Source organism: Protopterus annectens, chromosome 2.part1 (assembly GCF_019279795.1).
Source record: "Protopterus annectens isolate FY-2018-M chromosome 2.part1, PAN1.0, whole genome shotgun sequence".
NCBI lineage: Eukaryota > Metazoa > Chordata > Ceratodontiformes > Protopteridae > Protopterus > Protopterus annectens.
In genome coordinates, this window is record NC_056729.1 from 152,477,626 (window position 1) to 152,499,989 (window position 22,364).

The window sequence follows — 22,364 nt, forward strand, 5'->3', positions numbered from 1 at the left end:
GCTTGTTCTCTTAAATGGGGAAATGATGTTAAATGTGGAACTACAAAATGTAACAACAGTGCACTCTGCTGTAGGAAAGCTGATAAGTCAAGCATTGTATAATTGTTTGATGTCAAAACTCGGAACCAAGATGTCTGAATGAAGGAATTCTTCCTATTGTTCTGAGGCCAGAGTTATTGGCTAGAATTTACATGTATAATTTCTTTTATTGCTCTGGCTTCCTGACCAGCTGCAAGATCAAAAGAGCTATTAGCCTCTGAGTTTCTGTTAGCCTGGGAAAACAGAAAATTGGTAAGAATGATGTAATGTGAAGCAGCACTGTGTTATCAATTTAAAGAGAGAGAATCAGAGAGCATTTCATTTGTCTTGAGAACACCCAACTCACCAGCACTGCCTATGCTCTATATGTAAGTTTATTTTAGAACTGTGCTTTCTCTTAGATATAGTTAGGAAATAGGAAGATTAGATTAGTTTTTTCTAGGGTGGCCACGGTGGTGCAGTGGTTAGCATTGCCGCCTCACAGCAAGAGGTTCTCTGGTTTGATTCTCGGCTGGGGTGCCTTCTGTGCTGAGTCTGTATGTCCTCCCTGTGGTCATGTGGGTTTCCTCCGGGTGCTCCGGTTTCCTCCCACATCCCAAAGACATGCATTAGGTGGATTGGACACTCTAAATTGGCCCTAGGTGTGAGTGTGTGTGTGTGCCTTCTGTGGAAGGTTGGGCGCCGGGCTGGCAAATCGACACTGTAAAAACTCCTCTGCCAATCATGAGCGGACAGATGATCCACTGTGGCAACCCCTAACCGGAAAAAGCCGAAAGAAGAAGAAGAAGATTATTTTTTTTCTGTATTGATGTCAGAACTTTTCTACTATATTATTTTAAGTATTTCTCTGTGATCTCTGAACTCTTAACTAGCACTGTGTAGTAAGAAGTATTGTCTTATGTTTTTATTATTTATTATTAAATATTTTTAAACCTTTCAACTGTGGCTGCTTTGTGTAGAGATAATTTAAGCTCTAGAGTACATTGCATGTATATAGTGATACTGTCCAAGCCACTCCAAATAAACCTTGACTGTTCAGTTGCGTTTACCATTTGGATAATAATATTGCACAGTAGAATTGGGCACACTCTGATAAGGGCCTTTCTAGTAGCTGATAAATATTAGCACGTGGTGGCAGTGATTTCTACCTTATAGTCTGGGTAAAAGGGGCACAGCCGGAGAACCTGTGCCAGCCTTCCCCAGGAGTGTCTGTGTGGTTGTATATAACTCTTATCTCAAAGTGTGTGTGTGTCAGCTACTTGGACAGGGACACAAAGCACTGCTTGGACAGACAGGGTACTGGAGGTTTTAGTTTGCCCACTAGGCTGAGATCTGGATCCTCTAGCTGTGCCAGTGGGGAGTCTTATTGGGGATCTGGAGAGAAAGGGTGAAACCAGCCCCAGACTGACTGTGATCTCTGTGCGCTCTTAAGGGAAATTGTACTTTACTGTGTGTGTATTTGTTATCCTTCCGAATGTGGATGACCCTCACTGGTGTCTGTGGTGATGACTGAGGCTCCCTGTTTGCTGGGCCAGTGCACGGGTGTCACAGACATGACATGATCAGAATACTAATGGCAACAATAATTCAAAGAAAGAGACTGCACATCTTTTTTTTTTGAAGCAAAAAACAAATGACCTCGTGTAGTAGAATTTTGCAATACAAATCATTAAAGTCCACAGACTGACTCCCTGGTAATGTGCTTCAGTTTTCCAATCATTTTTGTCACTTTCTTTTTTTAATGTGTTTCTGAGTAGTATCCCACATTCTTACTGGAAGTAGGAAGTTATGTGTTATTTGCCATTTAAATGTTATGCTAATTAGATTTCCAGACTTTTAGCTGGATGTTCCTACTTTCAGGGACCTTTGTTCTTATTTTCAATTTCTGCAGATTGTGAGGTGTGGTCTGAGTCATTTACTGAACTGGGTTCACCTGGATGGTGTTAGGAGAAATTGACATGGGCTTTTACCCTCTATGCCAACAGTGCTGCTATGTGAGTGTTAGTCTTGTTAAAGTAGTTAAATATTTGTACCACCTATATACTTCAGTACCATTTAAGGAAATAAGTACTAGGTTATTATAGTGATGGATGGATGTTGGGTATAAATTAATCTAATAAGTAACTCGGGAAATGTTTAGCAAGTAAGCTAGAACTTGGGTTTTGTCAGAGGTAAAGAAGCTGAGTGCACTCCTGGAATAACTTATGAACATTGGATGCTATATCATGTGATCAGAGCTGCTGGTATTTTGGCATGGCTTTACAAGTGCCAGTAATTTAGGTGGTTTTAAAGAGATTTCTTATTATGTTTGGAGTAATGTTGATAATGTAGTTTTTGGTTTGCGGAATGTTTTATTGCATTACCTGGATTGTTTAGATTCTGCTTATTTAACACAAAAACAGTAGTGTCCAAATGGCAGCTAAAACAAAGCAGCAACAAAAAATAAAAATGCCCTTATTTTTAGGTTCTAGTTAACTGGACAGGAAGATAGATTACTATTTTCTGAAGTTTCTGTGGGTTGCTATGCTTGTAAGGTTTATCTTTGGTAATTTTTATTACTGTTGTAATTAAGTTAGTTGTTAAAGAATGAAGGGATGTGACTGGGGATGAGGTGGTAAAGGAATGAAAGTGTAAATTAATCAGTGTGTGCATGCACACATAGCCCAGCCTTTGAGCAACAAAGTGATGAGCTAAATTACTAAACTTCTTGATATCACCAGTAGTATATTAGTATAGGACAAAGAATCTGATGTTTTATACATTATCTCCCTTCTGTAATCTTTTAACACAGTTATAAGAAGGCTGGCATCAGCCAGTATAATTCCTTTAAAGGAGTACCGCACCCACAGACTCAAAAAACATGATTAAAACATCATGGCATGATGTTTCCTACACTTTAACAGCACTCTGGGATTATTTACAGGATTTTAAATTTTTTTATATGTAATTCCAGACTCTGTCCACCTGGAAGCTGGCATATTGACGTGGTTTGGATAAATCAGGTTGCCATCCAGTATCCCAGAAATCATTGTTTGGCTCAAAAATGTTACATCATGCAGGCCTCCGTTTGCCTAAAGTTCCTGTCATTTCATAGATGTTGCATGCGTACAAAGTACTGAGTAAAATAGAACAGTGTAAGTAACATTCCCTGCTGCTGGATGATTACTTAAAACAGAAACAGTGCAAATGCCACAGAACACACTCAAAGTGCTGTTTATTGCTGCCATTTTTTCTAATTTAGTTTAAATGGCACTAATTTGTGAGACAATGAATTCCAGTCCATTTACTTCTCCCCTCTCCATAACACTTAGCTTCCCTAGCTGTCAACGTCCTGAGGGTAATTTGACCTGGTAATTCCATTGATTGGCAGATCTCAGCAGGGTGCTTGACTCATGTAATTTAATCTTTGCTCTAGCATTTCCTTTGTTAGAGGGGACTTTTTTTGCTGCACTATAGCCATGGCCTTACTTGACTGTAATCACATCCAGTAAGGTCTTGCACCAAGGAGCTAAAGAATAAAACATTTATACTATTAACCAGTTTAGATCTTTATTAATTTAAGTGCTAAGGTATCACTTTATGCTTCCACCTTGTTAAAAATTGAGATTTACATGTGCAAAGTGTGTTGGTATGCATTGTTTGCCTTCATATGTTTTTACTACACTGGATGGTTTGCAAAAAAACCTTTTGCAGTGTCCCTGAATTTGTCTTTGTACATACAAACCACATTGCTATATTTTCCCCTTCCTTTTTCTTGTGTCCAGAAGTCACTTATAACAAAGTACATTTTTTATTGATTTTTTTTTAAATAAAGGACATCAAGATTAACTTACCTTGAATCAGATAATGGATGCCACTGCAAAGAATCACTGTTGAAATATTTGTGCATGGACAAAATCCCTTACTAAATCTATTTGCCAGCCTCCAGTTCAATTGGTGCTATGGCTTTAATATACTGGTGTGTTTGCTCATGCCTTCCAAATATCTCCACCATTACATACCAGTTTTGCAGTGTAGTAACCACCTGACATGCCCATACACCTTTAGCCATCAATATGCAGCTACTCCTGTTCATGTGAGTATGTGAATTCATTTTCAGACTTAAGGTTTGGAAGCTGCACTGAATAATTCTAGGTGCTTGTTCAGGTTTCACATGGTGCTTGCTTAGAGCTACTCTCATGTTAAGCCGCTATGAATATGTTGCACTGCCACCTCTGATACCAGGGTAATGTTTTAATCTTTCTATTCCCGCACTGCACACTAGCAGTATCTGGTGCACATACAACAGAGAAGTATGCCAGCGATACACCACCTAAGCATCATTTGCCATGCAGAATGTACAAGTATGCATACCAAATTTCCGTTTCCAAACATCAGTGTTACTACACTACTACTGAATAAAATGAACAGCACTCAGGCTGAGGGAAGGACAAGGGAGCCATGACATCACAGAATGGGTAAGTCTTATTATTTTAGTTAGAATCAGATGACGGCTGTGGTGATGTCACTTTGGGGGAGGAAACTGATTAAAAAAAAAAAAAAAAAGTACCTGCACTGCCTGGCCTTGATGATGTCAGTAATTGGGCGACTCCAGCAAGCTTTATTCAAATGTGAGAGAATCATTTTGTAAGTGAAACCATCACAGTATGAGAAGGTAGGCTTCTGTTACAGAAGTAAGGGGAATTATAAAAATTGTAAATGCTTTATTGTTGTTGGTTTACAGAGGACAATATAAATAGGGAGGAAAAGGGCCGTGAAGTTGAGGAATACATTAGAGAAACCTGTTGTACTCCTTTAATGAAAAGCTCTTTCTCTAACCACTTCTTGCATGATTAAGATGGCAGGTCTCAACACTAAACAGAAGTCCCTCTTATTCTGTGCAACACCTGGGCATGAATATAAGCAAACTAAGTAAAAAAGAGAAATAGTATTACCTGGAGAGCCAACTACTTACAACATAGTTAGTAAAAGTTAATGAGTTAATATTATTTTTCACTCTTCAGGGGCAGGGTATTAGCTGTTTGCTACTAAGCCAGCTCTAACACGACATATTTCATTCAAAATCAGTAACTTGCATGATTCTGCTTAATGCTCAACTGCTTTACACTTTCACAATAACTCTGTAGGTTGCATTGGGAAGGGAAATGGCACTTGATTACCAGTGTAGTGACTGACTCCAGGGTAACTTTGCACTTGCCAAAAGCAACAATCCTACAATGACAGGTACTACAATAAATGAACAGCATACAAGTTGAATGTCAAGCACATAACAATTCTCAAATAGTAACAGCAACTATTAGTTGCAATTACACTAACCTCAAAACTAACAGAATAAAGAATACATGCAAACCATGCCTACATGCAGACAGCTATGCACATGCATAGAAATGCACATCCATTTAACTAATCTGAAACCTAAGACAAGTCAGTAACATCAGATCAATCTACAAATCCAATGTATTAAATGTAAATAAATATATAAATACAACAACTCATTGAAAGCTATTTAATGGAATGAAGAAATCTTGCTAATTATGACATCTAGCACTGTATGCAGTGAAATGAAAATCAACTATTGGCCCATAATGCAGATGTTGAAAATGAATACAGCTCAACCTCTTAACCCAAAGCCAAAAGCAATGGGTTGACAAAGCCCCAAAAATACAGACACATTTTTAATACCGTTCTTACAAATTTGGAAAGTTGATAGAATAAAAGATTTTGTGTTAACATGCATTTTCAGAAGGATATGAAGTCTAAAATGCAAATGTTTGTCATTATTTAGTGACTTCCATCATCAATGATTTGCCAGAAAACCACACATTTTATGAGGAATAGAATAAAAACATCAAGCAAAACTCTAGACAATCTTCAAAAATCTGGACAGTTGAGAGGTTTGGTTGAAATAACAGTTCCCTATTACGTTGTCGAACTTTTAAAAGTTCAAATGCTATATGATCAAACCCATACGTTCGAACTTTAAGTAACACAAAGAACCATAGAATTATGAAGTACAGCAGTTAAGTGATACTAAGAACCAAAGAACTGTGTGATACAGCAGTTAAGTGACACAAAGAACCGTATGGTACAGCAGTTATGTGACACAAAGAACCAAAGAACTGTGTAGTACAGCAGTTAAGTAACACATAAAACAAAGAATTATCTGGTACAACAGTTAAGTATCACATAGATGTCAAAATACTGCCCCTAAGCTCTTAATAAATGTAAGTAACATTTTCAGCTGATCACCCTAAAACTATTACAAATATTGTTTATAGATTGACAATATTTTATCTGTTATTAAAGCCATTCATCTAGACAGTTGAAGATATAATGTTTGTGTCTTTCGGCTTTTCCCAGTTAGGGGTCGCCACAGCAGAACTCCGGTCCGCTAATGATTGGCAGTTGATTTTTATGTACCGGCTTGCCAGGCCTGACGCACAACCTTCAACGAAGGTACGCCCATTCATGCATGTCTCCATGCAGAAGACGCTCTAGCTGAGAATCGAACCGGACAACGTCTTTACTGTGAGGCGACAACGCTACCGCAGCAACACCACCGCGACAGTTGATGTTGATATGATGTTCAGAAAAAATGTACTCAGTAGAGTACAAAGAGTATGCCTGGCTACCCTTGCTTGGATTCAATGATTGTCCACAATTTGCAGTCCTCCACAAAGCTGGTTAGACAAAAGATGCATAAGTTAGTCTTGACTTCTGAGACTTAAATAATGAACAGGAAAGGGCCTAGCACAGAATCCTGAGGTAAAGACCTAGTTACTGGACTCTAGAGAGAGGTGACTTCACACACTTTGACATTATCTGTCACATATGTGATCCAATTGTTAATCCACTTGGTGACATAGGTGTTTATGTCCACTTGAGATAGATTTTCTGTAATACCTGAATGTGGATTTCTGTCAAATGCCTTGGCCAGATCAAGCTGCGCAGGATGATAGTGTTTTCCTCATACATGCCCTTGGTGACCTTCTTGAAGACATCAAACAGATGTAACAGACATGACAGCCTTAACAAATCAAACATGGACATGGTACACAGTCGGGAGGCAACCTGTATCTTTTTTGATAAAGTCCATGATAACTCATTGGACTGCCTCACAGATAAGGGCAGTTAGGTGTATGGGTCTATAACTCCATGCTTCAGGTGATGTTACCCCCGGTCAGATGGATGACTGTTGCTATACACCCTTCTATGAGAACATAGACTGTCTGGAGGCTGTGTTGAAGTGGAGATTCAACTATGTTTGCCAGGTCAGGTTATAAGTCACTGTATAGGCAACCTGGGATGTTGTCAGGGTCCATTGATTCTGTGTTATTAGCAGTAGAGAGCACACAGATAAGAAGCTCTCCTAACGAGAAAAACTGAGTAATGTTTGCATATACATATATATATATATATATATATATATATATATATATATATATATATATATATATATATACTTTGGCTGATGGCCAGTGGAGACAGAGGTGTGAAGTGTGAAAGAAACTGTCAGATAGTAGATTAATTATTTTTTCTGGTAGGCTTATTACTACATGTTTTGTCAGGTCATTCATCAGAACTGGAACATACTACGGTCAGACCACAAATTGGGATGGGTCATTCAGAATAGATGCCAGTTTGGTTTCAGAAGAGGCAAGACAGTGGGGGTCACATTTAAATCATTATAAACAGAGATTGAACAAGGTTAGGTGCTTGACACAGTTTACACTGACAGGTGAGGCCATTATTGGATGTTTTCCATGTGGTCACTGTGTTCATTGTGACAGAATTAACAAAATCAATAGTTTTAGTACTCGGAATACAAGCAGGGTTTATGACATGAACTTTTTTGCTAATTGCTTCTCAGACTGGGTAGTATGTCTTGCTATGTGCTCCTGTGGGGCTTTTTATGTGGGTCAAATGTCTAAGTCATTTAAATTTTGGGTCAGCCAACACTTAAATGACATCAAACATAAAAGGATTACAAATGCCTTATATAAACATTCTGTAATACATTTATCTGCTACTTACAGATTTACTATTATAGACATTATCTCAGGCAAGAGGAATAACCCAATTGGTTGGCATACTATATTGGATAATAAAGAGAAGAAGTGGATAGTTAGACTGGGGGGACTATTCCCACCTGGACTTACTGGATTATTATGATCAAACTATGGGATGCCTTGTTGTTAATTGTGATTAGTATTTATAGTGGAATTGGTGATTGTTTCATTGACACTGAAGAAGGCTTTGGTTTAGCAGTCGAAACCAGTTTGTCTTGCTTTTATTTATTTAATAAAAGATCACGCTGGTTCATCTTACCCTCGATGTGCTGGCTATAATTTTTTGAATGATTTATTGAAATGAACTAAATATACCAAGCACAGCATGGATGAGCGGTTCAAATGCAGAACCACTTAATGAAAAATCTAAACTTAGTTAACAGCGAGAAAAGGCAATAAAATCCAAAAATATTGAAGTGATGCACAATAAATCCAGAAATATCAAAAAGATAAGTGCTTTTGTCTCATCTTATGGGACTTCTTCAGATAAAATGGCCATTAAAAACAAAGCTTTAAATATAAAGACTTAACCAATCAAGATTTCATTTTAGCCAAGCCTTCAAAAATTATCCATTCCTCTAATGCTGAGGAGGTTATGTTTAAGGTCATGGGAATGGATAAGGTAATAGGGATGTGGTGGATATGAAATCTTTGATTGGTTCCTCCACAGCATCAGTAGATTGGATAATGTCTGACCATTTATTTTCTGAAGAAGTCTTGCAGGATGAGATGAAAGCGCTTATCTTTTTGATATTTCTAGATTTATTGTGCATCGCTTCAATACTTTTGGATGTTATTGCCTTTTGTTGTTGTTGACTGAGTTTGGATTTTTCATTAAAATGGTTCTGCATTTGAAATGTTCGTCTGTGCAGTGCTTGGCATATTTAGTTTGTTTGTTTGTTTTCTTCTTTTTTACCTTTATTGAAATATATGAATTCTGAACACAACTCCAAATACAGCCTTGGTCATGCACCACTTGCCACACACTGATACTGTTCAGTCATACAACTGTACCAGCTGATAACATGTTGGGAGGAGTGCCTGTCATGGATGTGGAGTCACATCTCTGTAAAAAACTGTCTCAAACGTAATATTTGGATATACACACACACACACACACACACACACACACACACACACACACACACACACACACACACACACACACACACACACACACACATTGTCTGCTTAGAACTTCTAAATATCTAGCTAAAAAAGCTTGAGAACACAATAGTTAATGTTACTGCCACAGTACAAATTTGTCTTAAATACTGTCAGAGTGCATGTTATACAGGATGACATCATTAGTGTACGTTACAAGAAGATATTCTAAGGAGTGTCTGACATAGCTGTGGACTCACATGTTATTCTAAAATTGTCATCCTACTGATTGTTTAATACACAAGCCAGTTAACTGCAGCGAGAGTAGAACCCCTACCTAACTATCTACAGTGCATAGTACTTAATGCAAGCAACACAGCACAAGTCTGGTTTGTGTAGTGTTAGACAACACTTCATACCTGATGACATCAGTAGTATCTGGTGAGAAGAAAATGGTAGTAGGAGTGTCTCACATGCTGTTCTAAAATTGTGTCTTGAATTTGAGCCAGTTGAACACACACACCAGTTGACTGTAATGAAATTAGAACCCCTATCTATCTAGCTACACCAGCTAGAGCACACAGTGCTTAATACAAGGACCACAGCACAAGTATGACTTTTGTAATGCTGCTGGACAATTTATAGTGGACAAAATCATCACTGCATGTTTGAGCAACAATGCTGGGAGGCTGGTATGAAATGGATGTGTAGGCAAGTACGACTGTGAAAATATTTATACTGCATGGGACTGTATTGCTGACAATAGGATACATAGTTACACTTTTTAGATCACACACACACACACACACACACACACACACACACACACACACACACACACACACACAAAACAGTTGACTACAGTAAGATTACAACCACTACCAGGCACCAAGTCTTGCTTTTATACTCCTGCTGGACAATTTCTAGTGGATGTCATTCTCACTGGATGTTTGCAAGAAGATGTTGTGAGGCCTGCATGACATAGTTTGCTAGCGATGTAGAATTATTAACATATTAATTCTACATTGGACCAGATTGATGATAGTAGGATATAGTCTGATTTTCCTCTGACTTTGCACACACACACTTACACATATATAAAGATAGACACATAATGTGGCTGTTGTGCTAATTTAACATACATAAGTATTTTGTTTCCACCTGCAAAACATGGTATTTCATGACTGCAACACCCCTGAAGTATGTTTTTGCCTTGTCATCAAGTGAGCCCGCAGGATTTTTGCAGGGGGGTGCAAAACCCAGAGCCCTGCCCATGCAGCCCCGCCCATGCAGCCCCGCCCCTACCCCCAGCCCCTCCCCTACCCCACGCAGCCCCACCCCCCACACAGTCCCTCACACACACACAGACATTCCAGTGTCCCATTACTTGGCTATTTCTCCCCATTTGCCACAGACACTGTTCAAATCTATCAGTATGCATACTGTCTTATGCTTTACTTCTACAATGATTACAGATATTTGGATTTAATTTACAACTTTTATTTCACATTTTATAGCAGAAACACTGAGGCATGCATTTCACATTTACTAAACAAAGCAACAGTTTTGCAATGAAAACAGACAGCATTAAAACTTCTCTGCTTTTGAAAATCACATTAATTGAAACAGCATTGAACCCCACATTCAAAGAGAATGCATCTGGGCAGTGGCAGGTTAAGTTTACCTTTGGGCTGTTTTCAAAGCATATCAAATGCACACATTTTTAGGCCCATGCAAAAGTATGGTGATTCATGTTCCTGCTGGGAGATAGGAAATTCACCCCGGGGATCACTTCTGTGGCTCTGCTCGACAGTGGCACAGGAAAATAATTTACTTGGGTGGCGAAAACCAGGGTACCTTTGGCTAGGCTTATATAGGCCCTAGGGCCAATAGCCTAATACCTACCTATGAACTTATAATTGAATTATATCCCTTGTACAGCACCTGCACCACCTGTTAGATTGTATTTTAAATTTACAGTTTTGAACATTTTCCAGTAAGCAGTGAAACAATTCAAAACATATGAACCAGTAATGACAAACTGCCTAGTTCAGAACATTTCAAACATAAAAGGCCACTCAAACTTCTATCATTATAATCCACCAATATTACTCCATATGCACAATCACTGCAGTCTGCAGAAGTCATCTGAATTCCACATTAAAAAAATCTGAAACTAATGAAGAGATTGTTGCTATAAAACATACATTTCAGTGTTTCATCTACAAATGTAGTGCCCATTGCCCTAGAAGAATAAATTGCCTATGTTACGTTAAAAGAAATGGTAAGCTGGTATATTGCAACAGGGAATATGTGACAAGCTGAAAATGAGGTTCATAGTTACTAGGCACCAAAGGGACATACTCAGGACAGGACTGCAGCACCCCATCCCCTTAAAATACACATTTACATGCTGTGGGAGTAGAAGCTACAGCCCTCTGTATCAAGATGCAAGTATGCTACCTGCTGTGCTACTAACACTGCTTTAAAATTCTATACTACAATGATACCATTTGCTAAACAAAAGAGTTGCATATTTTTACAAACCTAGCATGATGAGCAGCAGTAAACTTCTCTTCCCTTGAAGCTTTCAATTCCTTGAAAATAAATTCCACCTGCTAACTCTAAGTAGGTAATTTCAGACACACACACACACACACACACACACACACTTAACCTGTTAGTAAAAGAAATCTGGACAAAGCCTAAAATAAACAGGGACAGATTAAAAATATTGCTCTGATGAACTTATAAAGTTAAGTTGCTAGAATAACAACAGGATTTGTGTTAGTAAGCATTTTTCTAAGGGATATGACACGTAAAACTGAAAATGTCTGTCACTAATTAGCAACTGCAATCCTTTTCAGGTGGAATATGAGGCAAAATTCTGGACGTTCTGCAAAAACCTGGATAGCTGAGGCACGGCCCATGGGGTTTACTACCTTTCTCTGATACACACCCCTACCTGTCAATCTCATCTCATAGCACAAGTAATGTGTAAGGCCCAAAACTGGGAACACATTGAGAAAGTTGCTAGAATAAAATGATTTGTGTTAGAATGCATTTTCTGAATGATATGAAGTCTGAAACTGAAATGCATGTCATTATTTATTAACTTTAATGGTTAGCTCATCATCCCAGTGATTTGTACCAAAAAAAAAAAAAAAAAAGATTTTTATGAGGAACAGACTAAAAATATAAAGCAGAAATCTGGACACTGAAAATCTGTACATTTGACAGGTATGACACACATAAATCTCCCTACCTACCTTGTAGTACCTCCTTAGAAAGTGGATATATGGATAGAGCAAATCTTTTTGGGTTTCTAGCATCGTGACAGGAATGTACTGCATTCCTAAATCAAAGTATGATTAAAGTTCACAAAATCAGTAGTGTCATCAATCTTTGATGTCTGCCAAAGTGCTCTTCAGAGTACCTGCAATGAATGTGCCCAGTAATGACTCCTCAGTCCTCCTGCAATTGGTATGGAGTTACATTCATTGGTAACATGTCTAAATACGAATGTATATTCTTTTTTAATAAGACCCATTTCTCCTACTACTACTGGAACTGCTTGGGTATCTTTCTTCCACACTGCTCTCATTTCTGCCTGCAAATCCTGATATAGTATGAGTCTGACTTTATGTCTCTCTGTACATAACACACTGTAGTCAGTGGGTGTGGAGAGTTCAATGATCAATGCTACTTTTGTCTTCTTCTCTTGGACGACTAATATTTGGTTTTCTAGCATCTGTCTTTTGAGCTGTTGGTAATGGAGGATGATCCCATGTGATGTAGGCTTTAACATTTTCTATGATGCTTAAATTGCAGCTTATGTTTCCAGTGTTTTTCAGCCACTTCAGTACCATAATATTTGCACAATGCCCAGTGCAACAGTCTTGCCACATTATTATGCTTGTCAGTATACAGTGTCCTTCTACCGTTAGTATGTTGCAACCATTAACGAGGTGTTCAACTTCAACTGTTTCCAGTTCTGTTTTACAAAACCTACATTTGTCTGTTTCTCCCACATGTGCAATGGACATTGTAAACCACTGTGTACATGATAGTCCACTATCTTGTGCCGCCAATATTGACCTTTCATCTCTTGGTTTGAATTCACCTCGCCTTGACCATTCCTGCTTTTGTTCCTGATTAGCATGAGCTTCTTCCAGAAGTGTTCTATACTTGCAACTATATTTATGCATTTTCCACATTTTTTCGTCTTCTCAATTGGTCCATCACCTTGTATTCTTTTGTTTCTTGGTACATTCAGTTGCTGCCCGATTTTTATCTACTTCTGGTTTGATTTCCATTTCTGCTTGATGCCGATATGCTTCTGCAAGCCTAAGCAGGGAAAAGCAGAGAAGTCATGTATCTTACATTTATTCTCATTTTTCAAAACTTTCACTCCATTTGTGAGGTCAGCAGATGTGTGGAGTCCCATGACTGCAGATCTGTACATGTAATCAATTTCAAGGAGGAATATCCCTTCTTCAGAATGTGGAAAATATATAATCTTGGTATGCACTGATTTTTTATAAATCATTTGGTGAGTAAGAAGCATCCTTGTTTTCCTATATAATCTATGCAACACATTGAGGTCAGTCAAACACACAAAATTAATTTAGGACAGGAAGAGCAAATTGGTTTATAGCTTGGATTGTGTTCCTAGATGTAAATGCTGTTTTCAGTATTCATTTAAGTCATCTAAAGTATTCTTTAGTAAGTTTGATTTGCATTTGCTCATGTTTTATTGTTGATCGTTTATCAGTTCCCATTCCCAAATATTTGTACACTCCCTCTTGCTGAAGTTGTTTTATATCACATTCTTGTACCAAACTGATGTTTTCTTGGTGCTGCAGTTTTCCTGCTTTAAAGGTTTGTTTTGCACTTTTATCAAGACTAAATGACACTCTTATATCGTCTGACTTGCAGTTGTACTTTCAGTTCCTCCTCTGAGCTCTACAGTTTTAAATCAATGACAAAGAGAAGATGAGAGGTCTTTACACACTGTTGCTTTCTAGGAGCCAAATTATAGGGCAAAACAGAGTAGCAGCAGTGACAGAGTCACCCTGGAGTATTCCCCATTGAAGTTTTATCCCTGAAATAATAATTTGTCCTTCATCATGGCTTAATTGCAAAGTGCTCTACCACTGTTTCATGGTCACTGTCATGTAATCGATCAGTGTAAAGTGTATGTTATACATTTTAAAGTGCTCTTTTATACATGAATGTGTGATACTATCAAATGTTTTTGTAGTCAATCCATGTTGTACTTATTCTTACCTGTTTTACAGTTCTCCACTAGGACTTTAACAATAAATGATTTTTTATTCCATATGACTTTCTTTTACTGCCCTTTTGTTCTATTGCCATAACTGAGCTTTCTTCTAAATGACTATAAACTCAGTCAGCATAAATTCCAGTGTACAGTTTATACAGTGTCAGGAGGCAAGTTATTGGCCTATAATTTTCAGGGACGTTTGCAGGTTCAGGCTTAAGTAGGAGCATTTTTTCTTATTAGTTAGGTTGGTGTCTGTTCCGGGTGCGCATATAAACAGTTTACTCTTGGCTTTATCTGCTAGTGATCTTGATTCTTGCCTTACTGAGATTGTCATTCCTAATGTGGTCTATTTCAATGAGACTGTTGATATGTTGTTCAACCTTTACCAAGTTGAACAGATTGCAACATCTGGGCAATGGGCTCAGAACTGTTGAGTAATTTGCAATAATGGAATGAGAAATAAGAAATATGTATGAAGAGCAAGCATTGAGTAAAATACTGTATGTGCATTTTGTCTGGTTTCACTGACAGTGCTCTTTTGAAGATCATCCAGGCAGTCAAATATTTTATCAAACTTCTGACTAAACACATGAATGGATTTACATTTCTTGGTCCATCATGTCTTCACAGAAGAGGTATATTTGGTACCAATGCTCATCATTTTGGACTGTCACAGAAAAAAAAATGAATCTTGATAATGTCAACAGCACTACATATTTCAGGACCATCATTCAGATCACACTGACTATCCACTGTGCTGTGCTTCTCAGACTAAACCTTGTTAAGGCTGCTTTTGGATACTTTTCACAAATCATTGCTTGAACACTGGATGCTTGCCATTATGAAGCAGCCATCATAGCCTTGTCCGAGTAACTTGTCCAAGTCTAGGCCGTACTTTGTATCAAATGTCATTGTCAATGAATGCATAGTCTGTGCATCTTTCACAAAAATGTGAACAAAACCAATAGTTATTCTAATCATGTTTCAAAACTTTCAGTATGTTGAGTCTTGTGAGGTCAGATGTGTGCATCCCAGGATTGCAGATCTGTACATGTAATCAATTTCAAGGAGGCCCGTCCCTCCTTCAGAAGGGGGAATATATAATGTTGGTATGCACTGATTTTTTTTATAAATCATTTGGAGAGCATGAAGCATCCTTTTTGTTTTCCTGTTTAATCTATCCAACACGTTTTGGGGCCAATCATCTCACAACTGTAATTTGGGAGAGGAAGAACAAATTGAGTTACAGCTTGAATTTTGTTCTTAGAGGTCAATGCTGTTTTCAGGATTAATTTAAGTTTTCTAAAATACTCCTTACCAAGTTTTATTTGCTTTTATTTGCATTTGTTCATGTTTTATTGATCCTTAATCTATTGTCAAATAGTTATATACTCCCTCTTACTCAAGTTTTTTTCATATCACATTCTTGTCCCAAATTGTTTTCTTGATGCTGCAATTGTCCTGCTTTGAAGGTTGCTTTTGCACATGTATCAAGACCAAATGGTCATGTCATTCTGTTATCATCTGAAAATGTTTTGACAACTTGTCGTTGTGCTTTCAGGTCTTCCTATGATAAGCTATACAGTTTTGCATCAATCGACAAAGAGAAGATGAGAGGTCTTTACACTGTTTGTTTCTAGGAGCCAAATTATAGGGCAAGAAAGAATAGCAGTGGTGTCACTGACAGTCACCCCAGAATTTCCCCCATTTAATTTTTATCCCTGGAATAATAATTTGTCCTTTATCATAGCTTAATTGCAAAGAGGTCTGCCACTGTTTCATCATCATCATCATCATCACTGTAATGTAGTCAATCAGTGTAAAGTGTATGTTACATTTTTAAGCACTCTTGTCCTTGAATGTGTGGGATACTATCAGATGCTTTTTTGAAGTCAGTCCATGCCCTACTTAGATTCTTGCCTCTTTTACAGTTCTCTAGTATGACTTTAACAAATGATCCTTTGTTCCATATGACCTTCTGTATTGCCCATTTGTCCTACTGCCATAACTGAGTTTTCTTCTAAATGACTATAAACTCTGTTAGCATCAGTTCCAGTGCAGAGTTTATACATCGTCAGAACCAAGGCAAGTTACTGGTTTAGGGTAGCATGCAAGTTCACTGTTAAGTAGGAGCATTGTTTTTCCTCCTCTTAGTTCGGTTGGTGCCTGTTTGGGGTGCATATATACATAGTTATTACTCGTGGATAAATCTTTGTGCAAAGATGTCAATACTTTTAGGCAGATGTTACGTACTGCATCTGGGCCTGGGGTTTTCCAATTATAGGATTTGACTTTGTGTTAATCTCTGGCTGTTAAGTCATCCCATTTCATATCTTGTCCCTTTAAACTTGTTATTCTTTTACTTCTGTCCATTTAGCATCTTTATTATGTTGCGCATGATCTTCGTAAGTACTTCTCCAAAATGTATCTGTTTTTGTCAATTCCTTTTACCTCATTTCCAAATTCTCTAAAAAATTGTTGGGTCATCAATAAATTGCTTATTTTGTACTTTTCCCTTATATTTATCTGTGTATCTTCTAACTTATTCTTCCTATGCTGAGATTTTTACTTTATTTGCGATAGTACATGATACATCCTAAGCCGTTCTAATACTGCGCACTACCTTTATCACATCTATCTTTGTAAGTATTTTTGTAAATCTGTTCCCTCTTCTGTAGTCAGTGACACGGTGACAACCCCTGTCTCAATTGCTTTATAGATACTTGCTTCCATGATGGCATTGAATTTATCACCTTCCTTTCTCTCACTACCCTGTATTCTTGTGGCTCAAAAACTTTATCAGTTATCAAATTAGCTGCATAGTAATATAGCCTGTTTACTTCTGTTATATCGCATGAATCTCTATGGACAGTCCTAATTACTTGTTTCACTTGTTTTATCAAACTTCTAACTTTCTGGGTTTTACTGACCTTCTGAAGTCTGTTTTCATAATTTATCTTAATAATGTCTCTCTCTACCAAATCAAGCAACTCTTAGCTCATTTTCTTCTAAACTGAGGACACATTTTTTGTTTTCCATTTGCAGTGAGCATTCTATACAAAGTTCTATAGCATCTTCCTGTGGCACACTGTTTCATCCCATGTCATCCATTGCTCTGACATATGGGAACTCATTGGCCTATCAGTATCACTCCTCAACATTGACTGCACACTTTCCACAGTTACAGTTTCCTGTTCCTTCTGTTGCTGTCCAGCTTCAAGTGAACGTTTATATGGGTTTCCTGTGAAAATTCCTAAATATATTCATATGGCATTGGCATGTGTGACCAATTGCTTCCCGTTCCATTGGTTTCCACTTAATTGGATGTCCATCGATTTATCATGTTGTGATTTGTGATGCTTTCTGAATTAGATTTTCTACACTGAATCATTCACTTTGCAGGTACTCCATAACCTCAGTTTCTACTACTATAACTTTTCTGTTACTGTCTCCTTTTCTACTTTTTCTATTTGTCTTTGTGTTTTCCGTATTGTCAAGTTTTCTATCTCCAGATTCCTTTGTCTGTATGTGTCTTCAAATATCATTGTTGCTGTTCTTTTTGTATTGATTAGTTTTGCTTTCTCCTTTGCATAGTAATTATACCATATTAAATATCTTTTCTTTCCCATGTCCATATTTCTTCTTCATATGTCTCCTGATCTTCCTGTTTCTCCTTATTTTGGGAACTCGTTACATCATGCTGTGATGTAACCTGTGTTGTGTGTTACACCTACACCAAATCCTTCACTTTCCAGGCACTCCATAACTTATACTTCTATTTTGCTTTTTTAATTCTGCTTTATTAATCTTATTTTCTACATTCCCTCTGTGACTTTTATTGTGAAATGTTGCATATCTGGATGCCTTCGCCTGTATTTCTCGTTGAATATCTTTGGGGCTGCCTTCTTTATACTGATTAATTTGGCTTTCCCCTTTGCATGAATATTGCACCATATCAGATCTCTTTTTCCCTATGTCTATATTTCTTTTTTTACACTTTACAAAAAGTTCTAGGTTTTGTTATTTATATATTCATACCTCCTCGGATGCTCCTTTTTTCAAACGGATCAAAGTTTCTTGGTCTATACATACAGTTTTTCACACATCTGTTGTAATTAAGACACATTTTTATTTGAAGCTTCTGACAGTTTCATTCCTGTAATGTCTCTCTTAATCTTTTTATATACCTTGTGTCTGGAAATTCTGGGCTGTTTACATAATAGTAACAATACATCATTTCCTTCTTATCCTCAATAGTTCACTGTATCGTCTTTATGGCTCTTCTTTGGCCTATCAGTTTTTGTGATTTTTGTGGTCTGCTACTTCTACAACAGGGAGGCCATCCTCCTTGCTTTGTGCATTTGTTCCAGATTCTGGATATAATTTTACCACCTAAAGGCATCTTTTAAATGTCAACATCCATCAAGTGCATAAATCCAAAAACTATGTGGACCACCTCCAAGCCTTGCCACTCCTTGCCACTCTTCCTGGTCTCAAAGGCTACTGAGGACAGATTTGTGCTACACGTGCATAACCTCATAGTCCTGTCAAAACTCCTGCACATTCATAATTGCAATGAGGGCATAAACACTCGCTCAACAGGTGTCAATCCATACTGCAACATAAATGTGGGAAGGACAGATGTGTATCAAATAGACTCCCTCTTCTTTGGAATGATATTCCTCTCCATATAAAGCGAAGTAGATCTCTTACTGTACTTAACCATAATCTGGATGGATAACCCTAATTTCATTCCTGATTTTAGTAGCCTTGTCCCTCTTACACAGGAACATCATGTTAATATTCAGCTTGCCTCAGGGTTAATAAAACGTGAGATATACAAAGGGAATGCTGTTATAGATTTCGAAAGATCCTTATGGATCAACAGACTAGCAAGTACCTATGTGAACTAGGCTTGTTATTGTGCTATACTTTGCATTTCTGAACATAATTTTTTATATGCCTTTGACCTTTGTGACAACAAAAAGGGCCCAGTTAAACTTCTTGGTGAACCAACATAAACTTTTAATAATTACAAATCCTTTTATTGCAGTCTGTAATACTTTTGAAGTCCAGGGAGTCACCCCTCTTGGCCGTACTAAACTCCTTCCTCTTATCATTCCACTTAACTTTTGCTGCTTAAGTGGATATCATGGTTTGATCTGCTTCTACCTGTATTGTGGATCCGGTTCTAAGATAGTGCATCAGAACAAGGATTTGTCAATTTTCACTAAAAATCTCCCTGCGCTAACAGCCTTAAAAAGATTTCACTGACTCTGTTTTATTTACTGTCTTTATGCTGCTGCTGCTCTGTACATGTGTGATTCCATGTTTAATTTTCAGAATTTTCATTAACCATGGGCACTGCAGTATCCTTTGCTTGTGCTGCTTGAAATCACCTCATCGTATGTAGATTTCAAGTATGAAATATGACCAATGGAACTGTAGTATCAAACTCATTTGTTTAGAAATCATACATTTTTGTGGGTAACTGCAATTAAAAAGCAAAAAAAAAAAAACACTGAATGAACTACACGGTCAGTTTAGGTCCATGACTCCTGTGGCGCAAATATAAATTGTAAGCGTCTGCTGTGGGTGCCAAAAGCGTCAATAACTTTACTGATGAACTGTTTCTTTTCACGAATGACACGTTCACGATGAGCACTAATCATGCACAGTGCTGAAAGTCTATCATCAGTTATTGTACACCTTAACCAGGTCTTGACCCGTCTCAGAGTGCTGAACGATTGTTCAATGGTGCAGGTAGTGGCTGGTAAGGTCAACACAACCAGAACTGCTTGCTTAACAGCAGGAAAGAAATAACAGTGTTGCAACAAGTCAGTGAAGTCCACTGTTTTGGCTATATCTGGAACCTTCGTATGCCAATAGTCGAACCAGTTCATCATCTCTAATTCCAAATTGTTGATATGATATAGTTCATTACTGACTGCAATTCGTTTTCGGAATTCTTCACGTTCCAGGTTTTGCATCATTTTAGGATGCAGATAAAATAAGTTGAACTGAGCAGTGTTCCTGCTGGAAAAGTGAGACATCAGTGAAGAAACTAATGAGTCAAGATAGGGAATATAAATACTCGTTCTGTAATAACTCTCAAAATCCACGGCTACTGTGTCTGCTTGGTGTGTTTGTCGACTGCAAATCCTTGGCAACACTAACTCGATACCAAGTTTATCTGCTATTGATCTTGCCTTACTGAGAATGCCATTCCTAAAGTACTCTTCAGCATGGTTACGGTGCTCCTTGAATATTTCAATGAGTTTGTTGATATGCTGTTGAGCCTTTATTATATCAAGTTGAACAGACTGCAACATCTGGGTAACGGGCTCAAGAACTGATGAGTAATTTGCAATAATGAAGAGAGAAATAAGAAACGTGCATGAAGAACAAGCACTGAGTAATATATGTGCATTTTGTCTGGTTTCACCAGCAGTGATCTTCTGAAGATCAGCGAGGCAGTCAAATATTTTCTCAAAGTTTTGACTAAACACACGAATGGATTTATATTTCTCAGTCCATCGTGTCTCACACAGAAGAGGTATATTTGGTACCAATGCTCGTCGTTTTGGACTGTCACGAAAAAATTAATAATCTTCTTGATAACACCAACAGCACTACTTATTTCAGGAACATCATTCAGATCATTGACTACAAGGTTTAGTCTGTGAGACGCGCAGTGGATAAAGGCTGCTTTTGGATACTTTTCACGAATCTTTGCCTGAACACCATTCTGGATGCTTGCCATTATGGAGCAGCCATCATAGCCTTGTCCGAGTAATTTTTCCAAGTCTAGACCATACTTTATGCATTCACTGACAATGACATTTGATACACACTGTGCATCTCTCACAACAATGGGAACAAAACCCATAAACTCTTCTCGAATACAAATACCATCAACAAACTGAATGCCCAATGACAACTGCTCAATGCCCGAGATAGCTGCAGTTTCATCTGCCAATACACTAAATCCAATTGCCCTATGCGCTGCACAGACAATCTCCTTTCGAAGTACGTGTTCGCATTCTGCCAACAACTCATTTTGCACCCTATGGGATGTGTACCGAGCATTTCCTGCAGCTGTTTCACTGTGCTGTTTTAATATTGTGTCCCCAGCTTCAATACAAAAATCTAATAAGTCACAGAAATTTCCACCAAAGCCTTCTTTTCCATGAAGAGGAATGTCATGGGTTGCACAGTAAATAATGGTAGATAAAATTGGTTCCAATTTCTTTCGGTTCTCTGCAATTTGTTTTGCTACTGCTGCATCTAGCTGTGGAATAACAGCTGTTTCTGGCTTCTGTCGTGTACAAGAAAAATTGGCAGCATCTTCAGTAGAACCTTTGTGCCATGATGACTGCATGTGATTTCTTGCAGACTCATTGAAGGCATTATATTTTGTGCACACACTAGTGATGAAGCTGCCTTGCAACCCACGGTGAACTGACTGAGGAAATAATACACAAGTTAAGCAGAGTGGGCCTTTCAAGAGAGGAGAATATGCAAGCCACGGTGAATACTGAGACAACCAACTATATTGGAATGCTCGCTTCTTGTCTGATGCATCAGCTTTGAAGTTGTAATTCTCTGGAGGGATGTATGGTTGTGTCAGTAACCTGAATTTCATGAAGTCATCAATTCTGTCTGATCAAATGTAACAGCCAATATCAGTTTCTGCACATACACTTTGTTGGGTCTCTCGCTGTTCCCCAAACATAGCAGAGACAGCACCTTTCTCTGTACGTTCATCAACAGACCCAGCTAGTTCTGTTACTTCATGTTGCTCGTTCCTTGCTTTCTTACTAATCTGTTTGAAAAATTTTCTAATGTCCTCACTGTGTGCCATC